General features: G+C 32.6%; 2 protein-coding genes and 1 long non-coding RNA gene across 3 annotated transcripts in view; 2 read left to right on the forward strand and 1 right to left on the reverse strand.

Moving 5' to 3' along the window:
- Nucleotides 1-361, reverse strand: part of LOC126749205 (uncharacterized) — a 61,675-nt gene extending 61,314 nt beyond the window's left edge. Inside the window, exon 1 of the mRNA XM_050458895.1 lies at nucleotides 312-361. The gene's annotated coding sequence lies outside the window, so the exon portion shown is untranslated. The remainder of the gene's footprint in view (nucleotides 1-311) is intronic.
- The window catches only part of LOC126748169 (uncharacterized), a gene marked incomplete at its 5' end in the record, with an annotated part of 92,754 nt that overhangs the window by 17,318 nt on the left and 47,502 nt on the right, over nucleotides 1-27,934 (forward strand). The gene's annotated exons all lie outside the window — the stretch shown is intronic.
- Nucleotides 4,302-4,935, forward strand: LOC126749210 (uncharacterized). Its single transcript, XR_007664928.1, has 2 exons — nucleotides 4,302-4,525; nucleotides 4,783-4,935. It is a non-coding gene; the product is annotated as an uncharacterized LOC126749210 (long non-coding RNA).

Raw genomic sequence — 27,934 nt, forward strand, 5'->3', positions numbered from 1 at the left:
TCACGAGACTACCACAAGAACAGTAATAAATGAAATCTTGAGCTTAGGTTCATTTAGAGTCTATATTTTTCGATTATTAATAGCCTGTAGAGATAATAATGTGCCAACCGACCATATTTAGCTCCCTTTTGACATAATTAACTGAAATATCGATAAAAAAAGTAAAATAGGTCCTGGAAAAATTGTCGCCCTAATAAAGTTAATATTTATAGGTTATGTTAAAGTTTGGATTGGGAAACACTGCGAAAACCCTTACTACTATAATACCTACTAAAATGTAAGTGTTTAATAAATAAATTGTCAAAACTTACGTTTTTTTTTCAAAAACACAACAATTAGCGGAAAAATCAGCACAGAAAACTTTCGCCGGGAATATAAATAAACACGTTATGCTTTTGTTTAATTTGCTGCAGCAACGCGTGCCATGGCAACTCGATGAATTGCTTCACAATAATTACGTTTTTTTTTTAATTATTTAGAATAAAAGAGAAAAAAAAGAAAAACTCTAATCACTATTAGGATTTGAACCTAGGTAGCCCTCCAGTTTATAGTTCAAACAAATTACCGTTGTGCTAACAGGCATTAATTGCAATAAAATGTTTAAGGAGGTATTGAATTTGTACTTGAATGTTAAAAATGTATAGGTTATGTTAAAGATTGAATGTCAATATAAGAACCGGAATGTCATGAAATACAGTGAAAACCCTTACTACTATTGGAAACTAAGTTTTTAATAAATAATACGTTAAAACTTACGTTTTTTTCTTCAAAAACACAACAGTTGGCACACAAATCACCACAAACACTTTTGCCTTTGCCGGGAATATCAATAAACACGTTATTCTTTTGTTTAGTTACCATTAGCAACGCTATGATATGGCAACTTGATTTGTTGCTTCATAACAATGAGATCGTATGTCTCGTCACCATGGCAACGAGACGTACGCGGCAACTGCGCTTATATCGTTCCTTCTCACTCGTACGCATTTATATATTCAAGGAACACAAGTGAGTAAGAGAGAGGAAATACGAAAAAAATTATTCGTACACGTAGGTATGTCATATTCCTTGGTTGTTCATTATGTTACTATAGTACATTCCTCGAACGTTTTATTAATTATGATTTAATTGCGATAAAATATTTGAGTTAATTTATTTATTTATTAAAGAAATAAAAGGATATCCCAAGTAGGTTCGATGATTTTAATGGCAGACCCTCGAAATCTCTTGTGTTCTTAGTATGAAAATAATGAAACATTAATTATTTATCAAAGAAAACTCAACTGAGTAAAAAAGTTTAAAAAAATCATAAGTAAATTAAAATTTGTCAAAAATGCACTTACACAATTACTAATTAGGAAGTTTCAATAAATTAATAATTATTAGACTTTTGTCATAAGCTGTCAATGACAATCAATATATAATTTATTTATCAGCCGTTATAATGAGTTAACGCGCATATCTAAACTCAATACGCGTCTTTTATGCAAAAAAATTATTTTAGTACAATTATATCAGTACAATTTCAATCCAACCCTGGTTTTCAATACTCGCATGACAAGAACTTGACATCTGTCATTTGTCAGCTATTGACAGCCTAAAATCGTTTAAAGTCTGATTTAGACGCAAAGCGTCTTAAACACTGGCTTCAATGCTCCCGTAAACGTCGCATATGAATCAGATACATTGACCGTAATTTGCTTCTTGCTTTTGTGATTTGCGTAAGTCACCAGTAGTGTTAAGTTTAAGAACCTGTACATCATTTAGGTATTTGATTTAATTTTAATCCTCAACAAAAATTTTACTATTATAGATGGGGTGATAATATTTAATTGGACACAACCATCTTAACCATAAAATGTGATTTTGAGACCATTAAAACTAAAACAACTTTAACTTCCATTACCTGTCATTCAGCCAAACTAGATGCATTGTTGCACTTACCTGAAAAAGAAAAAAAAATTAACAAAACATGTAGGAGTGTATTCATGCTTCAAGAATATGCTAAAACCAGAGCTGTAATTAATCTCGGCTGCATAACATTTGGTTTGTCTATTCTTGATGGTAATTCCTACTGTCATTGAGCAAATTACATCATAACTACGGTTTTGAGTGAAATATGAGATAATTGCTTGCTCGACTGATATTGTAGAGGCAGTGAACCGAGCAGAACTAACAACATAAAAACATTATTCAAGCAATTTCAAAAATAAAAACTAAAGGGTCTTTAAGATGAGCGTGGTTGCAGCAATGAAAATCGGAATGTCCGTCTCAAAATGAGATCTTGCCGAGTTATAATAAGCGCATCGGAGGATTTTTTCATTCCTTTCTTTGCTTTGTTACGATGCCTTTTAGCAGTTAACGAAAATAATAGCAGTGACAATAACAAGTTGGAAAATTTGTTTTTACGACCGTCCGATGGAACTAACAAGTTTCGTAAGGCTTTCTGTCGTTATTAGCTTTTGATTTTATTTTCTTTTGCGGTATTTATTCATGTTTATTGTCATTCTTAATGATGCCTCAGATTGAGATGGGAATATACGAATGAAAATTGAACTTTTATTCCAATCCAATTACAATCATTCATGATACCTTAGACTAGACTAATGAAAACCATTCCAGGAATAAGTCTGAAGTTCCAAATTGATATAATCTTGAAAATTATCTTGTGCTAGAATCCCGGGAATGAAAAAAAAATCAGTAGGCTTTCTGACCTAACATAAATCACCTGAAAACATACACGAAACTTCGGCAAAATTACACCGAGCAACCTCAAGGCTATAGTTATCACATCCTAAGTAGGTCTCAGAGCCATAATCTGTGCGTGCCGAGAAATTTCAATACTTACAGTTAATTTATAGAAAGGTATATACCTCATTTAAAGTACCAAAACGTTAATGGAACCCGCAGTCGTGATATTACATGCCCTATGCGACCTCACCGTCGAAGAAGCAATAGGAAAAAAAATCCAGAAGATTATAATCGGGAGAAAAATACCATTTATTAGCACGATGAATCATTATGCATACAGCTGTTGTGGTTATTGAATACATTCAAAGACGGCTCGTACTGCCTGTCAATTACGTCGATTTTTATTTAATTAGGCATATGAAAAGGCGATGATTTGTCGTAATAGGGACACGTTAATTGCATAACGTTTCATTTTGTGGGTCATTTATGCGGTAAATTGGATAATTTGATTCTAGATAAAATGTCCAGCATTGGCCACTGATATACGAAATTTTTTGAAGAGTGCTAAATGCTTTAGGCAGGCTACTGAGCTTGTGAATCTACTTGAAAAACCCATTAATAAAGAAAATCATTAACACTAGGAAAAAAATTATTTCACAGGATTACATTTTCAGCACGTTTTTTTTTAAATACAACCAAAAAGACAGTAACAAAATTAACCTGCATAAGGCTGCATGCACAAGTTAGATTCTTATTTCAACACTCTTTCTCAATCTAAATATTTTCACACAACAAACATTAAAATTCCAAACAAGGCAACGTTCCTAAGTTCTAAGTGTATAAGCCTAAGCTTAACCTATATTTCCTGAACAAATCATCTGAAAGATTTTTAGTTAATATGTCAGCAATTTGTTCCTTAGTAGACATATGAATATTCGACAACAACTTTTCATTCATTTACTAAATACTTTATAAAATTAAACTTTCCAGCAACATGTTGTAGCTTTTTAGATTCGAACCATTTTATTAACTTTAAAACAATTTATTTAACCACAATAATACAATGTATAACGAGTTTTAACAATTTCTCCAATCAGTGTTTGAAAACACTGGCCCCGAGAATAACAAAACAGTAATTAATTATCTATAGTAAACAAATGTTGCAATGTTGCTTATAATTTTTTATACATAAATTAATTAACATTTTTTAAATCTTTTAATTTTTTAACAAAAAATCTATAGTTATTTATATCTTTTATACAATGAGGTAAACTATTAAATGTTTTAATTGCATCTGTAATTGGATTTCTTAAACCTATGTTAGTTCTTGTAGAGAGAGACTTGATAAACATTATTTAGTGATCTTGTTTGATGATTATGTACATTATGGTAAAACATAATATTTATGTTACTTTTTTGTCTGTTGTTTATAATTTTATATACAAGTTTACATTGTTCTATCTCCAATATCACTTTTAATTTGTTTAAACTTAAATTTGAATAAATTGTATTAGAACTTGTAAGCCAATCAAAATTAAACAAAATTTTCAAAATTTTATTTTGCAAAATTTGAGCCTTATTAAAATTAACTTGCAAACCTAAATATTTAATATTCGACACTTTTTCTAATATTACAGTATTAATATTAATATTTAGATTATTGCTGACTGACTTATTTTTTTGTTTGAATATCATGTATTTGGTTTTCTCAATGTTAATTTTTAATTTATTTGAAAACAGCCATTTAAGATAACATTTTAGGTCATTATTAATAAGTTGTGTTAAAGAAGTTTCATCTGTTCCAGCATATACCAGTACAGTGTCATCTGCAAAGGTAAAATATCTTGCTTTTAGCTTGGCTAACTTGAGATTCAGTAAATAAAGAATATATAAGAGAGGTCCAAGAACGGATCCCTGTGGTACCCCGTAGGTGTTAGATAACCATTCACTAATAATATTGTCAAGCTTTACGTACTGTTTTCTGTCATACAAATATGTTTTAATTAAGCTGTACAATACATTTTTAAATCCCATTTTAAATAATTTGTCTAAAAGAATGTCTATGCTTACTACATCAAAGGCTTTTTTTAGGTCTATGAAGACAGCTATAACTATTTGTTGTTTATCTAATGCCATTGAAATACAGTCTACAAAATCCACAACCGCACCAAGTGTACTACTGTTCTTTATAAAGCCATATTGATATTTATCATTCAATAGATTGCAAGAGTTAATGAAAGATAACATTCTATTTTTTATTATTTTTTCAAGAATCTTGGAGAATACACTAACGACTGAAATGGGCCTGTAATTATTCATATATCTTTTATTACCTGACTTAAAAAGAGGTGTAATTTTACCTATTTTTAACTCTGATGGGAAAATCCCTTTTTGTATAGTTTTATTAATTAACCGTACCAAAACAGGTATTATGTATTCACCAAGATTATGTATGTCCCTAACCGTAATATCGTCATATCCAGGTGCTGAGTTTATTTTTAGTTCTTTTAAAATTTCTGATATTTCCTCTTTATTAGTTAATGTTATAGAAATAGAACTATCATTGTAGACTTCATCAATAGAAAAAATCTCGTTTGATAGTTGAATCTCCGTTTCCAAATCTTTAACTATTGATTCACCGACCTGAGAAAAATATGTATTTAAATTATTTGCAATGTCAAGCTGAGAATTAATAATGTTATTTTCAATTATTAATTCATTAATTATTACTTTAGATTTTTTATTTTTTATTAAGCTGTTGATAAATGCCCATTGCTTTTTAACATTATCTCCAGCTAAATTCCATTGGGTTTGAAAATACCTATCTTTAAAAGCACGTATTTTATTATTAATTTTATTTTTTATGTTTTTAAATTCAGAGATAATAGTTAGGTTTTCGGGTTGGTTAATTTTCTTTTTGTATATTTTATCTCTTTTTTTGATAAGCTCAAGAAGTTCAATATTTATCCAGGTGTTATTTTTTCGTATTCTTAATTTTTTTGTATATTGAGATTTATTTTTACATTCATTAATTAAATTAATTAATTCTTGAAAAGTTGTTACGTTAATGCTTAATATTTTTTGTATAAATAAGTTTACAAATTTTTTATAATCTACAGATTTGACTTCATAATCTACTTTTGGTTTATAAAATTGCACAGGTGTTTTAATATCAAGCAATATAAGTTTGTGATCTGAAATTGCATTTTCTTTAACATTAACTTTACAACTTAAATTACCACTATAATCGCTAAGAACATGGTCTATAAGAGATTTTGATAAACTGGTAACTCTAGTAGCGCATTCCTCATTTATGGAGTTATTAATTTTAAAATTGTTTAATGCTATTAAATCTTTGTACTCTTTGGTTACTTGCGAAACATCAAGCAAATTAATATTCATATCTCCAACAACTAAATTATTTTTAGGGTGAGTACGCATAATATATTCTAAATATGGGAAAAAATTACCACTATTAACAGTGGGTGGTTTATATATAACACTTATTTTTAAGTTTTGTTCCCCTGAGCTAATACATATCCAGTTTATTAACTCACCCTTCCTTGATTTCTCAATTTCACGAAACTTAATAGATTTTTTCACATAAATTGACACACCATCCCCCCTACCAGCTCTGCAGGCATGAACAGCATTAAAACCATCCAACTCAAACAGAAATGTTTCACTTTCTTCTAACCATGTTTCAGCTGCCAGTTAGGTTAATCACTTAACAAGTTTGATAGCCAAATATCTTTTTTGCTAATGTAACTTACTCTGCCTGAGTAGAAGAAATTGCTACAGTTGCTTGACTTTTAGGAGACCAGCAAACTGTACCCCCACATACTTTAAATAAAAATCCACTAGTAGATTTTCTGTCAGATTCATCATTTGCCCAATCTGCATCCAATAGCATTCACACAGTTCCTTTAAGATACCTTAAACTGTTTTTTTGAGATTTTTCCGAAGATATTTTGTTGGAAATTAGTTAGACACTTAGATCAGGTCTTGTAGCCAACATAATGTAGCGTTTTTCCCGTTCCTTAGGTATGAATTAAAACAATCGAAAATAGTCAACTAATTTATTTACACACTTTACACACCCTACAAAACATGATAATTTACTACTATTCGAAATATTTATTTTTACTATATTTATTTATAACTATTTAAATTTCGCGCCAATATACCGAACTTTACTTCACGGAATTGACAGCTGATTACTATCGGCGATGCGGCTCCTTATATACTCGGCAGGAGTTCCGGAAGATTCCCGCTTAACCTCCGAGATGTCGTGCGCTGTAGCACTTGGGTCATTCTGGAATAGCGGAGATTCAGCTGGGTGTTAAATATCGTAACAATAAGATTCATTAAACATAAAATTACTTCTCTAAACTGTTCTCTCCAATTAAATGTTCAATTTCCAAAGGCGATGCGGTGGATTGGATTGATTTTTTTCATATTAAAACGTTTTAACAAATAGTTAATGTATTTCTTTTGGCTCAAATAAACAAAATCATCATTTCTTTTCACATTAATACTTAAAAACGTGTTCAAATTTCCATAACCTTGATTACTTTTGGTTTTAATAAAATGTCGTCAACATACATATATATTGTTATACGATCTAATTGTTTAAAATAAAGGCAAGGATCATTACCTGACCTAACAAGCTTTTTCTTTTCTGCAAATTGAATTAATCGTCTGTTCCAGTAATATAATGGTTTAAGTCCATTTAGTGAATTATTTAGTTGGCATACAATCCCCTTTTTATTGTTTACAGAACCCTCAGGAATTTATTCAATTGTCCCATGAAGAAAAGCAGATTTGGCATTTATTTGATGAATTTTTACGATTAACAATAAGCATTAAAGTTCTATGTCAAAACTTTCTTTCTGCATAAATTCCTTTGCAATTAACCTAGTCTTATACTTTACTCTATTTCCTTCATCATCAGTTTTAATTTGAAAGATCCACTTACAATCTATGATTCTTGCATTTTCCGGTCTTTTAAGCAATGTCCAAGTATTGTTTTTCATTGAAGAGTTAATCTCCTCATCAACAGCATGTTTCCAAAACTTATACACAGGTGACTCTTTGGCTCTTTCTGAACTATTAGGCACACTGTTAATTAAACTAAAACGTCTATATGTCCAAATTCACCTTTTAAAATATAATCATTTTAATAAGCTGGAGTTCTTTTTATCCTATTCCTTTTCTTTACTTCATTTTTCTCTATGTCTGTTTCAGTATCAAGATTTTCATTACTTACATTACTAAATTTAGCACCCTTGTCTTGTTTATTTATTAGTTTCAACTCCATATTTTTTAATTACAGTATTCTCTTTTAAGTTCCGTATATTCTTCAATTCATCCAGAATTACATTCCTTACTAACTTTACATCTTGGATTTGTGTTCTTCAGGTGTTTTTTTCACCAAACACTTTTAAATCCCTCAAATCAGGCTTAATCTTATAAAACATTTCAGATGGAGTTACATTTTCCAAAGAACCATTTGGTGTACGATTCAATAAATAAGTTGCACAATAAATTGATTCCTCCTAGGTAGACTACTGAGCTTGTGACTTGAAAACCCCACATCATTAAAAACAGGAAGAAAAATATATTTATTTAACAGGATTGCATTTTCACCACGTTTGTTTACTACAACCAACAACAACAGTAACAAAACTATAGACATACAAAAATTAAGCTAAAATAAGGCTGCATTCACCAGTTGTCTACACTGTTATTTAAACACTTGAACGAATTCTTCTTCTTAAAATCCTTCGTGAGTTCGCTCAGGAGACATTGCTTCAAAAGAGAGTAAGGGGTTTTATTTTGATCTTTTTCACCTATAACTGATGGGTGAGGGGTTCCAAGGCACAGTAATTGCTTTTTCCAGCCTGGTTAGGATAAACTAACAAAAGGACAAGGAACAACCATGTCCTGACCCAATGGTTGTTACAAGCTTCTTTAATAATAAAACTATTCTCATCTCAGTCTAAGGTATCCTAAGGAATGGTAATAAAGTAATGTTTTTTTTTTATTGTAAGTCGTGAAGGCTCACCAGTACAAAGCATATAACTAAGAATTATGTAGCTGCATTACAATGAATCCGGCATCTGAAGTATAAAAATAAATAACACCCAAAGGAACGATGAAAATGCTACGCTATTTTGTTTTTACCTTACTTAGGCGACCATTGTATATTAAGAAAATGGCCTGGAGATGTTAATGCTCAGCTTTTGCTCGGTTTCTTATTTATCCGTTTAGTTGACTATTGAACGCGTAATTTGAAATGAATTAATTGATAAGAAATAGTCAGTCTAGACTACAGATTTGCCTCGGAAAAGCAGAAATACACTTGATCTATGAACCCCTTATTATACTGGTTATTGAACTTCTTTCTATATCATTTCTGATATGTTGCTTCCATTTAAATAAAAAAATAAAATATATAGAAGTACTAATAATTAAAATATAAAAACTTAATTATTTCTAATCTGATTTATATAGCGTTTATGAACCGGTCGTCAATTCCGTCCACTTTTCAGCGAAGTAGACAAGGCGGAAAGATATTCCCACATATAAATTATAATCCATACCTTATCTAAGTTATTCCAGGTAAACAAATTACGTAGATGAATGTAGCGCAATGACAATTCGAAGTAAATGTATGCGGGATGACAGTCGAGCCAAGCATCTTAATTAATGATATTATCTGCTTCCCTTGTAAAATTGTAATAAATGATGTGTTAGGTTTTGCGACTAAATGGTTATGGAATTGACATCAGTCCTAAGTATCCTCTTATAGTCATAAGTCATAAATCTATTGGTTCTTGACGTTCATGTATTTATTATTCATTTAGAATACCGCGCATATTACCAGGAATATTCTGATTAAAGGGATTTATTGGCAAATATTCGTGAACTTGTCGAAACGTCCCCACTGCAGAATAACACTTTTTCTATTTTTTCCGGCCATTACAGGACCATTTTGTCTTACAAGTAAATTTCTCATTTAAAATCATTTTGGTAAAACACCTACTATACATATTTTCACAGATTTATTCTCCAATTTGTTTTACTAATGAGCCTTAAAAGTCAGATCTCTCAATTAACTAATACTAATTCTAAAACATAAATCTTTCCGCAACATTGTACTTTTAGTTGAATTTTTAGTGTTCAAATGAACTGGAAAGTTGAAAATCCGCTTTTACGTCACTATAATGATCACTTATTGCTTTATTCAATTTAACACTGTGAAGCTCTTAAGTTATTACCGACATTTATGAAGACTATTCTTGTGGAATATTATTAATTTACCTCCTACGGTGGCCAACGCTCGCTCTATTCGTAAATCTAGGTTAGAGCATAAAATCTCTTAAAAAGATCATCTGTTAGAAAGGTATTAATATTATTAAGCCATGAAACTTACAAGATTATTTATGTCATCTCAAATTTATATGCCTTTTATAGTTTGAAATGGGTTACCTCCTAACCTTTCGGTTTGAACAACAATCAGCCATAAATAGTCAATAAATTGGTTAATTTCGTTTATTATGCATCATGAAATTTCACCTAAATCGACACAAATCACATTTGATATTGACGAGCATTATCTCAGCACGACTCTCTATACTTTTGCACCTTTTAAATTGTTTTCAGCACGCAGTAAACATATCGGAAGAATAATTGAAGAATTCAATTTTATTTCAGTCGTGCGCTCTGTTATGAGATATTTTCTTCCTAGATAATAAGTTGAGATTTTTATGACTCTGATCCTATGAATGAAGACACTATAATAATTGTAAGAATTGCATAACCTTCCAACTAACTCACATGTTTCGCGAAAACCTGCTCTGCAACGAGTATCCCACTTCTGACACCAATTAAAACGTAATTCAGAAACACACTCCAGGAATACTCTTTTGTGTCAGGACCACACTTTTCATTAACAACGTCAAAATTCTAACCTGGCTTGCGTTTATTGTCGCTTAATTACGTAACCAAAAAATTCAAAGTCCAGGTTGTCATCAATTCTTAATAGGGGATAGCTATCTTTCTTGGTAATGTCATTCAGTCGCCGATAGTCTACACAAAATCTGCTAGATTCATTCTTTTTCTTCACTAGTACAACTTAAGATGCCTAAACAAGGAGGAAATCCCTCCTTGTTTAGCTATCAGAATCTTTGTTCTTGTTTTATCGGAGCATTGTTTCTAGTTAATACGATGCTCCACCAAATCAGTATTTTCCAGGTCATTATCGTGCAAGGAAAACACATCTTGATTTTCTTTAAGAAGACGTCGCAATTTGCTACTCTGGTCCATGGTCAAAATTGGCAGAAGATCCGTAAAAAAGGTTCTGTAAAGGACGGCAGTTCATAATTACCGCTACTTCAGAGCATACGCCAATATTATTTCCTTGTTTTAGCTGATCAAGTTTACCATTCGAACTAAAAGAGTAGATTCCTTCTGAGTGGATAACGTCTTTGCTGGAAGAATTCCTTTACAGTTTTTCACGGGTTCAATCAAAACAGTTTCTCCATATTTTCTTCCAGTTGTGGCATTAACCACCACCCCTGAATTAGCTGGTATGGGAATATCCAGAGATAAATTAACGACTCGGGCATTTCCAATATTTTCATGTAGATAGTGCATAAGAACCTCTTCAGTGTTCGTCATCAATATGCGGTTTTACATCCATTTTAAGCTGCTGAGCATTCATAACATCTAATCCGTCATAATAACGTCATCCATAATTTCTGTTATTGAATGTTGTTAAGCCAATGGTGTAGCAAAAATCATGGATGCCGGTATATTAAGATTAGATGCTATCAATGCTCAGCAGTTTACTCTGATGCACAAACATTTGTCGGTATTTAAATAAAGATGGTTATCACAGCATCATTGTCATAGTATATTCACTGGTATGGTGGGCTGCTAGTTTAGTTATCAGCATATTGAAGTTTACTCTGTCGAATGCTTAGAGGAAATCAGTAGAAATTTAATCGATTTCTTTAAAGTGAGTATGTCTTTTAAAAGTGGTAGGTGACTGAAGATTCCTTGATCCTGAGTTCCAGTGATCGCTTTGTTTCGCCTTTGTATTCATAAGGGGGTCTTGGTGTCTTGGGTCTCTTTCTTGGTTTGTTCTTCAATACTAATTTTCGATATAGTTGTCTTCAAAGTGGAGGCAGTCTTGATGATGAATTTTCTAGCAATTCCTTCAGTTGCTATGGCTCTTCAAAGTGGAGGCAGTCTTGATGATGAATTTTCTGGCAATTCCTTCAGTTGCTATGGCTCTTTCCTTCTTATCTCTGCTGCTTGCTCTTTTTAACTTGGATACACATTCTGCTGTTAGTCTTTGGTGATGTTTTTTATTTGCTTGTTGAGGTTAACATTGTGCTGCATATTGCGGCTGCTCTCCTATACAGGATTTAACGATTCCCACCTTTGTTCAACCAGAGTAATAAGAGTTATAGTATAGGTATTCTCCTGTGTGTGTGTTGGTTTGCGATAGACTCTGTTACTTATGAAGCACCGCGGAATTGTATATTGCCAATATGTAAAGAGCTATAGTCGAAGAGAAATGAAATGAAATAAGAGGTGCTTTCAGCACTTTGTAAGAGAATTGGTAGTTGAAGACACACCAAAATTAGCAGAATTACAAAAAATGATCATTGGGTATATTTGTGGATAAACTGACCTGTCTGCACTCATTTAGATGATTTACTTCCTGAATAGCAGTGGTAAGAGAGACAACTTGCTCAAGTAAATAGAAAATTTCTATTCAATTAATCAAACAGTTGACTAAATTACGTATTTGCGCAAGAACTAAATCAAGTTGTTTGCACCATGCATGTTATTAAATTTAGTTGCTTGATTTCATAGTAACTTGCTTTATCGACTTGACACGTGCAAATTCAGCTTTATTGTTATTGATGTGCTTCAGAAAGTTTGCAACCTCTGTATGGCTTTTGTCTCAAATAATAAATGTGTCATCAACCTTGGGTTTGGTCCTCGAACCATTCCATGTATATGTTTACTACTGGAGATAACGGCAAGCTCATTAAAGGCATTTAAAAAAATTGGTACGGAATTTACATATCTAGTTTTTAAACTCGATTACTACACCTTAAATATTTGATGAAATTCTTCTGAAAAATCACCTTTTTCGTCCATATTATCCAATTTAATAACGCTGTTTTCATACTAAATATTTATATATAAAATTATATCAAATTTTAATAAACAATGTTATTAAATTAAATATTAAATATATATTTTCTGCAAAATCATTGTTTTTCATCAACACAACCCTTACCCCCCCCACCCCAAACATTTGCTCAGTAAGAAATTCTTTTGAAATATCACCGTTTTTCGTCCATAATATCAAAAGTTGTTATTCATGCGTATTATTTTGGAAAACAATGATTTTTGAAAACAATTTCTTACTGGTAAGTTGTGTGGGGTGGGTGAGGGGGGGGGTATGGGTAGGGTTAATAAAAAGCGTTTTTTTTTTGCAGAAAATAATTGCCTAAGAAAAAAATGCATTTTAGGAAATTGATAGATGAAAAAAAAATTATAGTAATAAAACGTGAAAAAAGCCATTTTATTTCTCATTTTTTATCGTAAATAAGTGGAATTTTTTTTAAAGATAAGTCATTAAGTTTTGAAACAATTTCAGTTTTTTTTTTGGTGCTAGACAACTTTTCATTATCCGGATTCAAAAATACAGCTTTTAAATTAAAACTATTGGTATATTTATCAACCGTATATGGTTAAACTATATTTATTAAACTGTAGAATATACGTGTATCATATACGATTCTATTTACACAATAGAGACAATGTAGGAAGTTAAAAAAATTTACAAGAGATTTGCTTAGCTAGTCTTTACACTCGACCACTACATCTCAAATATATGATAAAATTACCCGGATATCGCATATATGCCACTGTGTAGAATATGATATACAAAGAAATCTAGAAAAAAACTAGGAAATGCATTAACGTGTATGAAACAATAATTATACTAAATAAGATATACAAATAAAAAAAACTCGAAAATATAAATTTGCTCAAAACTAAACAAGGAGATAAAAAATAAAATTTATTTTAGTAATAATAATATACCATACTTAAACGTTTAACTTTTAGGAAATAATATTTGTATATTATTAACATGTGATAAACCCTCTTGTTATACGTAGATAAAACAAACGCAATATTAAATTCCTCAACGTATATCACGCTGACAGTTTATCTGTCATAACAACTATCGTGTGTTGCTTGGGCCTGGTTGTAAAATCTTTGACATCCGGTCCATAACTCCCTTTAGTGGAAGTCCAGTGCATTCTGCAAAGTATTGCGTCTCAGTTTTTCCCTGATGATTCGTTGGGCATATTTGCCCTCACGGTGGGTTTCGTACAAGGCAGTCCGTGTCCCTTGTAGTGGTATGAATTTGGCAAGTTCCAATATTGGTGAGCATCCCTGGAATTGCAAAACAGGCTTCGTCCAATGGCCACAACATACATTAGACCGAATCAAAAAGGAAAAGTAGAAACTTCGTGCTATATTTAAAATAAAGACATTGTAAGTTTGAAAATTAGACTTTAAGTATTGGTACTCGAATTATTTACTATTTTCTTTATCTTTGTTGCACTTCATTTCTCTACTACTACCTGAATCTTTTTGAAATCGTTTTTCTCTTTGGCCAACTACATGTGAGTATATATGCTCACTACTCGGGTTGAATATTCCAAAAGTCCTTGGATAGTTAAAAAAAATTCCCATTATTTATTATGCACTTATTAATTATGTATGCAGTGGACGTATTTATTAAACAGCACGCCCTAAGATGCGTGTAATATATGTCAATTAGCCTTGTATAATTTTTAAATAATTAGGCACTTGGGGTTACAAATTATTACTTGCCTTCTATAAAATGGGCGGCCCAGTCTTTCGGTTCAATATTAAGTGGTTATCGTAAATATAAAATATTTTTTTCCTTATATAGTTTCCACCGTACTTAAAGGGTTATAAACATTATACTTTGCATGTTTGTATGGAAATTGCTCCACTTTTATTATAACTCCGGATAGTTTAAGATAATCTTGTTATAATTCGTAGCCCTCTATAACAACTTTTTCATTTATGTAAAAAACAATTATCCGGTACACCTTTTGACGTTACAGTTTTTGCTGGACTGTAAATAACGGATTACATAAGCCATTTAAGTAACTTAAACTAGTTTTGCCATGTTTTAATTTTAACACCAACTTATTACAGAATACGGTTCACTTAAATGATATAAAAACGACACATGAATAAGGTAAAACTGATTTAAGAAAAACCGGCGAGGCGATGATCGTCAGTCGACCTTGCATAACCGGTGTTTGCGTTCAACATCAGCGTGAATAATCTCTTACCAATTTTCAGAGAAACTTTAATGAGAGTTCATCAGCAGAAGAAATTAAATTAAAAAAAAATTACAAGAACCGCAGAAAATGTTAAATTTAGATCAACACCTGCCCGTCACGATGCGACAGGGCCTAAATGGTTTTAAACATTAAACAAACCGAAACCCACAACCAGTAAATTTCGGTACTGTTAGGAGTTATAGCTCTCTCTGTGCCATTTTATATGCCTATTAAATGCCTCAGATGACTGATTAAAATTTACTGATTCCTATCTTAACGTCTGACCTTAACATTCTTGCATTTATGATTAGTTGAATTTTGCACTAGGAGCAGTTGTTGGAACGCAAGATTAGCGATGAGTATATAAAAGGGTGCAATTCTCATCAGTGGATTGCAGAATGCTTTTATTGCAAAGGCCAAGAATAGAGGAATTATTGTTATCTTCTTTATTCTATTGTTACATTCATCTCAACTTCCTTCTCTTATCTTTCTTCTTGGTATTGTTTCTCCTTCTTGTTGATCAGCTGTTTAATCTCATTGATGCTAGTTTAATTTAATTTTACTCAGTTTAATTTAACTAGAAATGCACATACCAACTTTTACGACTAGTAATAGTTTCATATCAGGCAATCTGCAATCAAGCACTATATATATATATGATCTATTTAGTCCAAGCATAAGGTTGATTTGATTGATAATGACAACAATCGAGAAATTATTCCTATCTTCATTATCCTCTTCTTCTCTATCTTCTTGGTAGCCCTCTTATTCTTGTTCGTCCTTCTTCTTGATTAGCTGTTTAATATCAATATCGTTATTTCATTTTTTAATGTAACTGGAAATGTACATATTAACTTTTACAAAGAATAAAGTCTAATAGTTTCATATGAGGTGATCTAACAATCAAGGATTGTATATACGATCAACGTATGTTAAACATAATGATCCTGAATCTTCACTATCTCCTTGCTGCTTATTCAACAATATCCTGCTGACTAAATTCTAATTTGGCTTTGATGAATGGGTACCTTGCAGAAGAAACTTGCTCCATGTACCTTACTGGAGAAAAATTAGGATATCTGGAAAACTATTGTTAGGACTGACTTGGACTTTAAACAATATTTGTTGAGTCTACTTTTCTAAATGTTATGCTTTTTATTTTGTAAAAGTAGCTTTATTAGTATCCGAAATATTGGACTTGGAAGTGAATGGTCACCTTGAAGTTAGAACTTGCTTTTTAAACCTCACTGGGCAAAAATACGGATATATTAAAAACTATTGCCTATACTGGCTTGGATGTTAAACATTAAGTATTTATCATACTTTTTTAAATACTATGCTTTTTGTTTCATAAAACTAGTTATTTTTGTATGCGAAATACTGGACTTGAAAGTGAGTGGTCACCTTGAAGTTAGAACTTGCTTTTTGAACCTCACTGGATAAAAACTCGGATATCTTAAAACCTGAAGGTTGATTTGATAGTAAATGACATGAGATTATTCTTCTTGGTCTTGTTCGTCTTTTTTATTGATCAACTGTTTAATCTCATTATTGTCACTTCAGTTCCAATTTTTATAAAGAAAACATCTAATAGGCTCATATCAGCTGGTCTACAGCCAAAAACTATTATTATCCCTCTTTTTCATCATCATATTATAATTTTCTTGGTTGCTAACCATTGTATCAATCTAGACCAAGCATCAGGTTGATTTGAAAACCTTCTTGTCACCATCAGTACATCACTAAAGAACAATGAAGTAGTTGTCCTCATCTTCTTTATGCTTAGAGGAATGCTCTATGATGCATCAAGTTTCTTCTCGATGAGGATAATATTTCTTTAATTGTCCAAGAAATTTCTATAAGAAGAATTGATTTGGCAAAAGGAGAAAACCAAGTACTCCAGAGAAATATCTCGAGGATACCTAGGATAGAATACAATATTGAGAACTAAAATGGGAATTGTCGAAGAATATGGTCTAGTGAAGCAAGTTCTAAATTATTTGCTCAAACAAGACTCACTTGTCTACTGACTACTCTACACCTCTAATTAAAGAGGGATGCATATCAAATAGTTAGATATGACATCAGAATGGAATCAACAAAGCTCCTGGTCAAAGTCTAGATTACCCTGAACTGGATCAAATCATTGGTTATTACTGAAAGATGACTATCATTCAACTATAATAGTAGATGAAAGTTCTGACATATGGGATAATCCTAGACAATGAAGAAGAAGGATAATATCTGTTCAATAATCCAAGAAATGTCTATAAAAAATGGCAATTGTGTCATTCACTAAAAAGAGAAAACCAAGTTCCCAAGAGAAATATCTTCAAATCAAATCAAACTTCTTTATTTGCCCAATATATACATATACAAATTATACACAATTAATTTTACAACTATATACTATATAACCCGAGGACAAAAAGGACTACAGCGCGACCATAGTGGCCGATAAACAAAATACACAAATGATGTGCATTTGTGCGGTTCTTGAGGGCACCTTGGATAAAACACTAAAATGAAACTCACACCTTAAAAACTAACATGGAACTCTGGAATTGTCGAAAAATATGGTCTAGTGGAGCAGTTCTAAATTATTTGCTTAAACAAGACTCACTTGTCTACTGACTACTCTACACCTCTAATTAAAGAGAGAAACATATCAAATTGTTAGAACTGACATCAGAATGGAACCAACAGGGCTCCTGGTCAAAGTCTAGATTACCCTGAACTAAATTAAATCAATGCTAGAAGACTACTTTAAGAAGAAGTTTCTTCTGCTCTACTGTGGTTATTACTGGACGATGACTATCATCCAAGTATGGAAGATGAAAGCCCAGGCATATGAGATGATTCTAGCCAATGAAGATAATGAGGATAATATCTCTTCGATCAATTAAGAATTTTCTAAAAAAAATAGTAATTGTAGCATTCACCAGAAGGAAAAAACTAAATACTCAAGAGAATTATCTTGGGAGCACCTTGGATAAAACACTAAAGTGAAACTCACATCTTGAAAATTTACATGGAAGTCTAAAATTGTCACAAAATATGGTTTAGTGGAGCAAGTTTCTCAATTGTTTGCTCAAACAAGACTCACTACTTACTACTATACCACCTTTAACTAAAGAGAGATGCATATCAAATGGTTAGAACTGACATCAGAATACAGTCAATAGAGCTCCTGGCCAAAGTCTAGATTACCATTGATTTGAACTAAATCAAATCAATGCTAGAAGACTACTACAAGAAGAAGTTTCTTCTGCTCTTCTATGGTTATTACTGGACCGTGACTATCATTCAATTATGGAAGGTGGAAAGGTAATTCTAACCAATGGAGATAATAGGGATAACATATATAGCAAGAAGGACGCGTCTAGCAGTTGCGGCTCATCAACATCGAGTCCACCTGCCTACCCCAAGGACGTCGTTGTATCGGGACTCATTCATCTGGAGAACATCTTCTTTGTGGAACGGGCTTCCACCTAACATATTTCCCGACGCATACAACTTACAGCGATTCAAGATAAACGCCCACAAATATCTTCGCGCAAGCACCACTCCAAGAGTGACATTCAAGAGGATTTTCCTCTTGTGCTTGTGTTTACCATAAAAAAAAACATCTCCTCAATTATTCAAGAAATCCCTGTGAAGAACAATGAAATAGCTCTCTCTTTATTCTTACGCTTAGAGTTGCACCAACTCAAACGGAGGATTAACATCTACAGGGTAACAACTGGTAATAGGACGATTTTGAAATAAATTTTACACATGAAATTTGGAATAAAATACTATTTTATTAACATCGAAATGAAGCTTACATTATGAATTAAGTATGGACAATAATGCCATCAAGATGGTGACCGCTAAGTTTTCGATCCTCCAAATTACGACTAATTGCGTCCTTTAACTCGGTCAAGCTACAAGGCTTGTGAGCATGTACACGACACTTTAAATACCCTCGTTAGAAAAAAATCACAAATTGACAGGTCTGGAGATCTTGGAGGCCACGGCACATCCCCGAAACCTGAAACGAGTTTTTCTGGGAACAACATTCATTAAAACGTTGGCGGTATGTGTCATGATATCATCTTAGTTAAACGACACATTTTTTGGATTTATCCCTTCACTGCGTAGTTCTGGAATCAAAAACTGTTGGATCATGTGAACGTAGTAACTAATAATGCCAGTTGGACCAATGGCACACCATACAGTGACTTTTCAGAAAGTAGAGGACGCTCATAGATGTTCCGTGGGTTTTCAGAAGTCCAGTACCTGTAATTCTGTTTATTGCTGGACAATCTGTAATTTATAGGGGTAAAATTTTAGGCCTTCTCTGACTACTCTACACCTCCAACTAGAGAGAGATGCATATCAAATAGTTAAAACTGACATCAGAATGGAACCAACAGAGCTCCTGGTCAAAGTCTAAATTACCCTGAACTGTATCAAATCAATACTAGAAAACTACTACAAGAAAAAGTTTCTTCTGCCCTTCTAAGGTTATTACTGGACGATGACTATCATTCACCATAGAAGATGAAAGTCCAGGCATATGAGGTAATTCTAGCCAATGAAGAAAATAGGGATAACATCTCTTCAATTATTCAAGAAATCTCGGTGAAGAACAATGAAGTAGCTCTCTCTTTTTTTTTACGATTAGAGTTGCACCAACTCAAACGGAGGATTAACATCTACAGGGTAACAACTGGTAATAGGACGATTTTGAAATAAATTTTACACATGAAATTTGGAATAAAATACTATTTTATTAACATCGAAATGAAGCTTACATTATGAATTAAGTATGGACAATAATATCATCAAGATGGTTACCGCTAAGTTTTCGATTCTCCAAATTACGAATAATTGAGTTCTTTAACTCGGTCAAACTACAAGGCTTGTGAGCATGTACACGACTCTTTAAACGCTCCCATAGTAAAAAAATCACAAATTGACAGGTCTGGATTCCCTTGGTTTATCCCTTCACTGCGTAGTTCTGGAATCAAAAACTGTTGGATCATGCAAAATGTTGGATATCAAAATCGTAGGAACTAATAATGCCAGTTGGACCAATGGCACACCATACAGTAACTTTTCAGAAAGTAAAGGACGCTCATAGATATTCCGTGGGTTTTCAGAAGTCCAGTAATTCTGTTTATTGCTGGACAATCTGTAATTTATAGGGCTAAAATTTTAGGCCTTCTCTGACTACTCTACACCTCCAACTAGAGAGAGATGCATATCAAATAGTTAAAACTGACATCAGAATGGAATCAGTAGAGCTCTTGATCAAAGTCTGGATTACTTTGATGAAAATCTCTGAAGACATTTAAACCCATTTGAAAAATTGGCGCTGATCTGAAGATTATCATAAGGGACAAATTAAAACCGCTTATAACACTTTTCTCGTGTTTTCACTTTATTAATCTGAACTGTTCGTCCTGACATCTTCGCAGCCACTTAAGATTACAGGTTGCAAGTGAAGTTACTTATTAATTATTTAACGCTACCGAGGTTATTTATAACAGTAACTAATTTCTAAGATTAATACACTCTAAACGATAAAATTACCAGTATATTTACCGCACATATGGGATCAAATAAGAAAATGAACCTGATTCCTGTAATTAGAGCTGAGACAAAAAAAAACCTCATCTAAGCTCAATTTAATTAAAATTGCTCTCGAAAAACTGCTTGCTATAAGGGAATTAGCTACTGATTTAATGATGTAAAACTAATCTTCATTTTCCTTTTTGTGATGAAACGTATAAGTTGCAATCGGAAGTGTATCAAGGGAAGGATAAATTGATGCGAGCACTCTTTGAGCATTTTTTCATCAATCAAAGTTGGCTGATGGGAATTCAATTGAGAGGTTTTTTTCATAGGGTTATTATCAATGAGTGATTTCAATGCACTTAGGCCGTGGGAATAGTTATCTAAAAACACTTCATGAGTGCACGTTTTAAGGCAAGATTTAGTAAAATTTTATTTATTCTTCTGTAGCTGTGAATACCTGTCACTGAATCTCTGAAATCTACAAATTGAAAACAGAAAGTTGTTTTAATAAAATCATTGGACACCTCCTTCAGCAATTTTCTATTTTGGACAAAACCGAGCAAACTGAAGAAGCAGATTAGGTAACTAGACCAGTGGAAAAAGACCATTGAACACACATTTTTTTCAACTAATGGTCTTTACGCACTGAATAACTTGCCTAAACAAGGTCATGGACAACTCAATTTGCTTAAAAAAGATTCACTTGCCTGTTTATTCTATAGTATTGTGTTTTTGTTGCAATTTCAATCACGCCATTTCTCTCGAACAATATTAAAACCAAACAACAATTTATTTAACTGTATTCACTAGACCAGTATCATTATTATTCAATATTTTACTATTTAGTAACTGTACCAACTATTAAGCATGGATCCAGAATAATCGTTTGACTTTTTATAATTCAGATATTTTTCATCAAGATCATCAAAATTATTCACGTTTTTATTTACTTAATTTGAAATGGTCGTGATTCCTAAATTTCATCCGAATTATCAGGTCGTGCATGCTGTAATTTGGTTTACAAGAAGTACATTTCAAAGGTGTAAAACGATAAATAAGATAGCGATCCTGCATAAGTCGTATATAGTTAAGATCCATGTTAGTTACGTCTGTTACACGTCAGGACAAGTTGCAAGTCACTAAATTACGTATCTAGTATGTTTTTTACGATATCATGACATAATTCGTACATAGGACTTATACATCTTTTACTACTGACAATGGTGATGCTCAGGAAGGAACTGATTAGACGTCTCTGTCAACATAAGTTTTCTTTGACTCAACTAAATTCTTCATAAGCATTTACAATTTGGGAGAATATAGTGATGAGGAAAAAATCAGCAATTATTCATACAGTTTATTCACATTGAATTCAATTGGCAAGAGGAATAATTTTAGAGAGGTGGTAGGTAGAGTGTAATCCCAAGATGGTAGATATACCTTAAAACTAGTTGCTGTTTCACTTTTATTGGTTTATTTCATATATTATACCCGGTTATCTATAATTTCGCTAGTATGAAAACGAAACTTCACGATGCCACTTTCCTTGTATAAAGATGATAAAATCGACGCCCGGAGCCCTTTTAACACTCACTGTATAATCGTAAAGTTGCCTGCATGCAACGTGATTTGTCCTTTTAGTAAAATAAATCTTTAAATCACGAACGTCACGAAGATCTGTCCGTAATAAAATAAAAGAAATAAAACGCAATACAGCGCCTGTCATAAATATAATAATCATGCAGATTATAAGAAACGGAATTACGGAAGAAGTTATATCGAACGGACTTTACGATAACGGGAAACGTCTTTGATTACTTAGGTACTATGCGTCTATTGTATTTTGTCATTTCTTATACCACTACCATAAGAAAACCATCAGTTGGTTCTAATACGCATCATAATCTAACAAATCATTATTTTAAAATGAATCTGGTTGCAAGGAATATAACACTAGTTGAAGACATGCCTTTGGAAATTCTGATATAAGTACTGGAACGAAAATGTGAACCTATTGTAGTAGAATTTCACGGTCTAACGTGTAGAGGGAATTTCAAGGGAAATTTTCAGGCAGTTAAACCATTTTTCTTTTGTTTTCAATTGGCTGGAAGAAATAATTAATTACACTAATTGCCTGGAAAATCAAAAGCAATTTGTTTAGGGTTCTTGTCGAATTTTTTCTAGTAGTTAAAGGGGTGGTAACTTCCAGGCACTCAAAGTAACTTTTCAATTTTTTTCAGGCAATTGACTCATTTTTCTTTTGTTTTCAACTGCCAGGAAAAATCAATTGCTTACGTCAATTGCCTGGAAAATCAAGAGCAATTTGTATGGGGTTTTCATCGAATTTTTACCAGTAATTAAAGGGGTGGCAACTTCTAGGCACCCAGAGTAACTTTTCAAAATTTTTCAGGCAATTGACTCATTTTACTTTTGTTTTCAACTGCCTGGAAGAATCAATTGATTACGTCAATTGCCTGGAAAATCAAGATCAATTTGTTTTATATTTTTGTCAAATTTTTTTTTAGTAGTAAAAGGGATGATAACTTCCAGGCACTTAGAGTAACTTTTCAAGTTCTTCCAGACAGTTGACTAATTTTTGTTCCGTTGTCAACTGTCTGGAAGACACAATAGATTACGTCAATTGCCTAGAAAATCAAGAGCAATTTGTTTAGGGTTCATATCGAATTTTTCCCAATAGTTAAAGGTTAATAACTTCCAGGCAAGTAGAATAACTTTTCAAATTTTTCCAGGCAGCTGACTCATTTTTTTTTGTTTTCAACTGCCTGGAAGAAACTATTGATTACATCAATTGTCTGGAAAATCAAGAGCAATTTGTTTTATATTTTTGTCAAATTTTTTTTTAGTAGTAAAAGGGATGATAACTTCCAGGCACTTAGAGTAACTTTTCAAGTTCTTCCAGACAGTTGACTAATTTTTGTTCCGTTGTCAACTGTCTGGAAGACACAATAGATTACGTCAATTGCCTAGAAAATCAAGAGCAATTTGTTTAGGGTTTATATAGAATTTTTCCCAATAGTTAAAGGTTAATAACTTCCAGGCACTTAGAATAACTTTTCAAATTTTTCCAGGCAGCTGACTCATTTTTCTCTTTTCAACTGCCTGGAAGAAACAATTGATTATGTCAAGTACCTGGTAAATCAAGAGCAATTTGCTTGTGGTTCTTGTCAATTTTTTTTCAGTAGTTAAAGAGATGATACATTCTAGGCACTCAGAGTAACTTTTCAATTTTTTCCAGACAGTTGACTCATTTTTTTTTGTTTTCAACTGCCTGGAAGAAACTATTGATTACATCAATTGTCTGGAAAATCAAGAGCAATTTATTTGAGGCTCTTTTCAAAAATTTCCAGGCAGTTGACTCATTTTTCTTTTTTTTAACTGCCTGGACTGAATAAATTGATTACGCCAATTGGCTGGAAAATCTAGCGCAATCTGTTTGGGGTTTTTTGTCGATTTTTTTTCCAATAGATAAAGGGTTGATAACTTCCAGGCACTCAGAGTAACTTTTCTAATTTTTTTAGGCAGTTGATTCATTTTTCTTTTGCTGTCAACTGCTTGAAAAAAACAATTAATTAACTAGAAAAATAAGAACGATTTGTTTGGTATTCTTGTCAAATTTGTCCAGTAGTTAAAGACACTTCCAGGCAGCTGACTGGTTTTCAACTGCCTGGAAGAAACAATTGATTATGTCAATTGCCTGGTAAATCAAGAGCAATTTGCTTGTGGTTCTTGTCAATTTTTTTCCAGTAGTTAAAGAGATGATATATTCCAGGCACTCAGAGTAACTTTTAAAATGTTTCCAAACAGTTGACTCATTTTTTCTTTTGTTATCAACTGCCTAGAAGAATTAATTGATTACGCCAATTACCTGGCAAATCAAGAGCAATTTGTTTGGGGTTTCAGTCAGATTATTTCCACCAGTTAAAGAGGTAATAACTTCCAGGTATTCAGAGTAATTTTTCAAATAGTTCCAGGCAGATGACTCATATTTATTTTGTTTTCAACTGCCTGGAAGAATCAATTAATTACCTCAACTGTATAAGATTCCATAACTCAGGGAAGAATATCTTGTCTTATAAACTTAAGAGAATGCTTCCACGTGCAATGATGACACCCCACACCTTCGACATGGAGAATACTAATAAAGAAGAAGAACCAAGAATAAAAAAAATAAAGGTTCAAAGATTCTGTACGATGTATTTAATCAATCTAGGGTGGGCTCAATACCAAATGATAAAAGCAGTTATTTCTATTAACTAATGAGTAATTCATTAGGGCCAACTGGTAACTGCTTATTTCTCTTACGGCTCAATCAATGCTCGAGTACAAAAATCTATAATTTTCAACGCAAGATTAATATTAGGATCACGTTTAAAAAATTCTTGCTCCTTAGACAACCAAGAGTCCATATTTAACATCTCTATAAATACAACCTAACGGTAATAGCAACCATTATCAGAAAATAATCAATTTCCATCTAGCAACAGGCACTACCAAGATACCTGACATGGCACAATGTCATATATCAGCATTTACAAGGACTCTGGTCATAAAGTTAAGATAAGCGCTACTGCGCTAATCTTTCGCAGGTGTGTCAGGCCATAAGCGTTACCACGATGAAAATTACTGAAATTAACTTTCAATTTTAACTTTCACATTATAACTGTCACAGATAATAAGGTTTTTCCTAGTAATCAATTAGGGTTATATTAATTATTGAGGGCTTTTAAGAAAATTGTGTTATCTAGTACAAGAGGTTTATTTAAAGAAGTTATTACAGGAAGGGAAGGGGATCCATGCATAAGACCAATTAAAAGACGATATTACCTTCAGTCCTCCGTCCGACCTATTTGATGTCTAATCAAAATGATTACAGGCCGTTCAGTCCTCCATCCAACCTTTATTTCAAATCGAACAATTTTCTACTTAAGACTTAAAGGTATAAATAGTCTAATACGCCACTGCTATAAATCGGTGTAAATGATTAGAAATCGAGATTTCCGGAAAAGGTACGGGCTTCGCTATTAGTTTATAAATATTTTCCGCGTTCCTATCCTTGATGGCTTCCATAAACGCACGTTAAACGCTGCTCTCCGAAATTAGCGTGTACCTTCAAGTACGATTTAGCCATAGGTGCATGTGAGCATATTATTTTACATACATACATATTTTGCGATGCAGGAAGTACCAAGAACTTGGGGCTTCGCCCGAACCGGTTACACCCTCTAGTTAGTCTATTTCATCACATACACGGGGTGATGCGATGCTAAACATTTACATCCAACAAGTAGCACCTATAATTTACTTTACAGATGTAAATGACGAGATTTGCCTGCGAGGTATTAATGGTGGAAAGTGTAAAAATTACTTTCGGTTTTTAAGATTATTGCAGTTTTGCATTATAATGATGAACAGAGTGAAGAGTTTTATCATTTCTAATAAAATTCTTCACCATTTTTGTAATTTGGTAAATTTTACTAACTCACTTGGATCTCTTGCATCTCTGCGCAACTTAAATGGCATTTTCTAATGTAATTTCAATTCGATCATATGACCAATGAATCTGGAAAAAAATAGTTGATATCCCGTGCAGCACTAAGTAAATTATGCACTGTGTAAAAATCAATCAATCTAACACCTGTATTAGAAGATCACTAGCAACCCATTAACTTTTTAATCAACCCCGCCAAGCCATACGACCATAACAATACAAATTATTCGACGAGATGGTTTTACAAGCTCATGGTAATCACGTTTTTTCATACTTTTTCACAGTTAGATAGTTCCATTATTAGTTTTTTTCCTCATTGTTTTCGATATTCAATTTTCATAGTTTAGGACCATTAAGCATTAAAATAAAAGCAAAACGGCTGATTGGATCCACGGCCGTATGCGCATTAATTAAAAACTTATCAATCAACTTAAAATTGATTCACTTGCGGTTAATATGGTGTATAAGGGGTTTTTTGCAAGCATAAAAAAATTGATTGTTCATTTTAAATATTGCTAACTAATCATATGATCAAATATTTGATTAATAGTTACCATAATTTGTTAAACTTACTTCTGAATTTATGTAAAATCTGTATAGTTGTGACGAATTCATAATGAGTTACTTATAGCAAAATATAGATAAAAATGTCTAAATTGATTTTTGCTATAAGTGACGTAATACCCAATATAATAAACAACTCTTCAGAATTTATGTTGAAAAAACGAAAAGGCGCTAGTTAACAGGCGATATTACGTTCAGTCTTCCCTCCGACCTTTTTTCAAAAAGAGTTTAAATTGTACAATCTCAAATGCACACCACTGGACCAAAGAAGGCAATACTTGACTCACCGACATGAAAAGAATAAAAATATATGGAGAAATTAAATCATATTGGACGTGGGCAGATGTGAAGCCGCCCTACAATAAAATGTGCATAAACACGTAATGCCAATATGCCTAGAGGTTAATTACTTGACTGTGAGAAAATTAATTGTTTACCATATAAAAAATGGTGGCGCCACTGAAACACGTGGGGGGTACGACTGAGAGAAACAGTCCCTAGCAGAGTCCCCCAAGACTGTTAATTGAGGTATGTAATTAGAATTTGCATAGTTTACCATGATGCATATCAAACTTAATGGTCCAACTGGCAGTACCATCGTGCATGACCTGTCTTCTCTATTTTGTGCAGTCTCGTTCAGGTCCATGAAAGAGGAAGTAACGACTGTGCGCAAGTTACTGTAGCATGATGGTGACATTATGCATCGTCGTCCTGTTTTGCTGCTAATGGTTATTTATTTAAACATCTTTGTGCTGAACGGGTTGTTTTTTTAAAACTTATATCGGCCTGTCCAAGGGTTGTCCAATGGTCATATACCATACAAGATTCTTTAGGTTTCTAAATTGGTGTGATCGGTGAGGCTGAACGAAGAATGCCAATAAAAATGGAGCAGTTCGGTAGTTTAACGATAACGGTGTGATAAAGGTGCACCTTTTATATGGTCGTTATAACTCATTGATTTAAACCACCTTATAAAGGGAGTTGGAGCTCTTTATAGAGGCTTTTCAACTAATCATCTTTTTTATATCACATAATTTAAATGCACGCACGCTTGAACATTTATGCAGATTATCAAAAAATCTTAAAATAGGAGTTAAGTAATTTCAATTGATCAACCCCTATAAACAAATGTTAAATATTTCTTATTTTATGAGTTATATCTCGTGTATGTTCGAGTTCAATA

Source organism: Anthonomus grandis, chromosome 22 (genome assembly GCF_022605725.1).
Source record: "Anthonomus grandis grandis chromosome 22, icAntGran1.3, whole genome shotgun sequence".
Taxonomy (NCBI): domain Eukaryota; kingdom Metazoa; phylum Arthropoda; class Insecta; order Coleoptera; family Curculionidae; genus Anthonomus; species Anthonomus grandis.